The sequence below is a fragment of the Myotis davidii genome, unplaced genomic scaffold, assembly GCF_000327345.1.
Source record: "Myotis davidii unplaced genomic scaffold, ASM32734v1 scaffold289, whole genome shotgun sequence".
In the NCBI taxonomy this organism is placed as follows: Eukaryota; Metazoa; Chordata; class Mammalia; order Chiroptera; family Vespertilionidae; genus Myotis; species Myotis davidii.
This window is the reverse complement of record NW_006299717.1, coordinates 123,573-127,869: the sequence shown is the minus strand read 5'-3', so window position 1 is coordinate 127,869 and position 4,297 is coordinate 123,573.

Genomic DNA, 4,297 nt, shown 5'->3' with positions numbered 1-4,297 from the left:
GAATTGTAATTCTTTTGTGTTGGCGGCTTTATTATAAAATGAAACATTTTTTTAGGTGCCCTGTTTGAGATAGCTACAAAGAAGAAGCAAAGAAAAACGGAAGATGAAAACTGTGAATTTAAAGTTGAATGTACCTACCTATATAGTTTAAGTTTAAAAAATTTGGCTCTCAAAAGAAATTTCAATCGTTGTACTATTGATATTTGGCTCTGTTGACTAATGAGTTTGCCGACCACTGTCTTAGACCAATAATTTATCAGTGTTTCCTAAATTCCAAACATGTGGGTGTTAAAGTGAAATCAACAAAAAAGATAGAATTGTATTTTGGCCAGAGAAGGTGATCTATGTAAAGCAGATACGGTGGCTCTGCTCCACCTCCTTCGCACACCTGATTTCAGGTGAAGCAGTCTGAGCATGCTGACCTGTCCTATCCTAAGGGTCTGCCACCCCTCTCCACTCTCTTCCTCCGGCTTTCTCTGAAACCAGGAGCGCATCAACTTGCATGCGTGTAGCTCAGAAGTGGGGAGTTGATCCTCCGTGGGGCAACTCTCCATCAGCAGAGTATGAGGGGTGATGGATACACTTTGGCCTCCACCCACAGAGGCCCACCTGCAGCATATTCTCCAGGGCTCCCCCGAGATCCCCCCTGGGGCCTGCTCACAGCAGAAACTCACTAGATAATACTTGACTGCCTTTTCTTGTCACTCTCCATATTCCTCTCTTGCTCCTAGGGATCGCCTCCCAAATAAATCACCTGCCCCCGGCTGGCTTTCTCAGGTTCTAGTTTATGGTGAAATCAGACCAAAGCAGGATGATAGAGATGTCTTAAAGTTTGCTCAAATTTGCTTTGTGCCTAGTATCTGGTCATTTTACCAGCACTTTAAGTGTGCCTGAAACTGAATATAGACTAAATTATTGGGCTCAGAGATGCGTGTATGTGTGTGTGTCCCTTATGTCAGTCATTTAAATGTGTTTTGGTTCAATCTTCAACATTCCTATTGTTACCTATTTGACACGTCATATATACAATACCTATTACCACTTCAGATCCTTAAGTCCCACCTGTCTCTTGTTCCAGCAGCTGATTATATGTTCACATTAACATAATCTAGCAGCTTACTGCATCGCATTCATGACGTCACCTCAACTCCTGCCCCTGCATTTTCCTGTTCAGATGGAGGCATAGGGTGCCCCAGATCCCTCCTCAGTGCCCATGCACGTGCAAATGAGATGTATGGGGAAGGCCATGAGGCATGGGGTCAGCTTCTGACTCATGGAAGAGGGGAATTGGCAGATCAATTCTCTCCCTGAATGAACTGTCAGGAACACGGATTAGGCAGAGCCTCTGAGGAGGGTCTGACAATATTGAGAAGTCAGTTGCACCAACTTCTCCCTCTTTCCCTGAGTGTAATAGGCACTTTTGTTTCAAGTCACATCCCTCCTGGATCACCTGTAATTTCAGCTGCAGACATTTTGGACACTTCGAAATGAACTTGAACTCATACTGACAGTGTCTGGCCTCAAGTGAGCTATGTGTCTTTCTGCTTCTGCCTCAGGGTTCTGAAGTCAGCCTTTAAAGCCACTGAAGTTAGCTCAGCAAGCACAGGCTGAGAGTGAGGGAGTGTTAACACCTTCAGGGCGGATCTCCACTGATGGGAGGGGAAATGGTGAATCAATGCCCCGTGCCCATCCTTCATGCAGATTTTGGAAGATGTCCTTTTGTTTCTCATGTGTCAGCAGAAGACCCTATGCATCCCTCTTTAAGACACTCTTTTCCTGCAGGGGAGGGTGGGGCTAAGGAGGAGAGATCAACCAAAGGACTTGTATGCATGCATATAAGCATAACCAATGGATGGGGAGTAGGGGGGAGCGTTGAGGGCATGAATGGGGGGATGGGGGGATAATGGAGGCATAAGGACACATTTGTAATATCTTAATAAAGGGAAAAAATAAAACAGTAAAGCCGAAACCGGTTTGGCTCAGTGGATAGAGCGTTGGCCTGCGGACTGAAAGGTCCCAGGTTCGATTCCGGTCAAGGGCATGTACCTGGGTTGCGGGCACATCCCCAGTGGGGAGTGTGCAGGAGGCAGCTGGTCGATGTTTCTCCCTCATCGACATTTCTAACTCTCTATCTCTCTCCTTTCCTCTCTGTAAGAACTCAATAAAGACCAGACCGTTTCAGTGAGTTGATTTAAAGAGACCTTCATCTCCTCCAGCAGTATCAGACCTTACTGAAAATCCACACTAAGGATTTGACCGTGAAGATGCCAGAGATACAAGAGACATTGAATGTGATAACCTAACAGGTCTCCTTTGTAGATTCGTGGCCTTGCTGGGAAAGAACAGGGCCCTGAGACTTAGGATGCGTTCATTTAGGTGGACACCTCTGAGACTCTTGAATTCTCTGGTATTTGCTAACCCTCCAAGCTCCACTAGGCTAGAGAGAAACAGCTCCATTTTGCCTGGATGTCATGAGAAGATCCCATCTGAGGCACATACTTTGAAAGTTCTTACATACCCTCCTACTAATCCACTCCACTCTTCTTCTCATCTCATGGGAAGTAAGTTGGGTCAAGTCCCCAAAGCCAGGAATCCGCTCTCTGTCCCAGGAAGAAGCCTCTTTACCGAAAGAGCTGCGGGGCCCGATCAGCACGCGCCGTGACTCCCGTGAGAACATACATGGAGTTCTGACTGGAGGGAGTGGATGGCGGGACGGAAGAATCTAGCTGTATAAGGGAGCGTGTGCTGTGAGAGAATTTCCCCAGGACTCAGAACCTGGAGCTGTCCTGTTCAGATGCTGCTGAGATGGCCCTTTGGAAGCTTGGAGATGATGACTATAGTAATTGAGATGGAGATGTTCAGCAGAGCATTGGGAAAGGGTCATAAGATGCAGACAGGTTGATATAATGGATTTTTTTTAAGATCAGAAAACCCACCACCTAAGAAGGTGGTGTCTTCTGGATCCTTCTAAAAGACAAAGACAGCAAAGAATGCATTAGGGTGGCAACATCATTGATAAACTAGCCTGCATAGTTAAGGTTTGACAGGAGATGCTGCCATGGAATTAGGCTCCGGCATTAGTGGGGATGGTAGGATTCTACATAGAGGCCAGGCGAGGAGATTTTACCTTATGGTTTTTGGTAGTAACTAACAGGCAAGATCTGAGTGGTCATCAGCATCTTGGCCTGCAGAGATCTGTGCCATTAGCTAATCCTTCACCACGGTGTTCTAGTGGTGAGATGGATGGGCAACTAATAAGGATGTCTTCACTTGTACAACTAGAGAGAAACCCAAGAGCCAGTACACAGAAGTCTGATGTCAGCTATTGCAATAGAAAAGAAATCAATCTCTATGAAGTCTCCAGGTTTGAGACAGTTGCCTTATCAAAGGAGAATGGGTCTCCCTGAGGAAAGGCCTACAATATCACCTAAAGTAGTATTTCCCCAATTCTTCCTCAGAAAAACAGTGATTTCAGAATCACTGTACACTAGGTAAAGAACACCCAGATTTTCAAGGTCCCTGGATAATAGTGTGTGAAGTGACAACTATACCGAGGAACCTAAAATACAATTATGAACCTCATGTTGGCATCAGATTTATGGAGATTAGATGATCCATGAAGTTCTAGTTCAACTTCATGCCACAGTAGGACCAGGGGTTCAGTGGATCCATCCTGTGCTTCCCAGTCCCTTGAGTAAAGAATTTGGATAGTTATACTTAGCAGTGTGTTAACTCACCCTGGCCCATTGACTAGAATAGAATATATTAAGGTAGGGAAGGCCTAGTAGAATCTCCTGAAATTGCATCACCAGCCTAATACATTTTTCAACCTCTAAGAGCAATATAGCTTCCCTAGAGGGACTACAGGGATTAGTACCAAATACCTAAAGTATGCAGGGGTAATGGTCTCTGTCATCACCCCGTCAATTCACTTGTCTGATCCTTGTAAAAACCAGGTATGTGGCTGATAAAAATGGACCATCCTAGACTTAACTGAGTGGTATCCCTAATCCCTTCTGTGCCAGATGTAGTTTCTTTACTGGAAGACATCAACAGAACTCTAACACTAGTCTGGAAAATGCTTTTTCCCCCCATAATTCTGTCAATAAAAATGACTAAAACTTTTTTATCTTATCACAAGGCAATGTCTTCTGTTTATTATAGTATAAAGCAGTGGTTGGCAAACTCATTAGTTAACAGAGCCAAATATCAACAGTACTTCTTCAAAATAGACTCGCCCAGGCTGAAAACCGACTTCTGCACATGGGCCATGAAGTTTCAATCGCACTGTACGTGC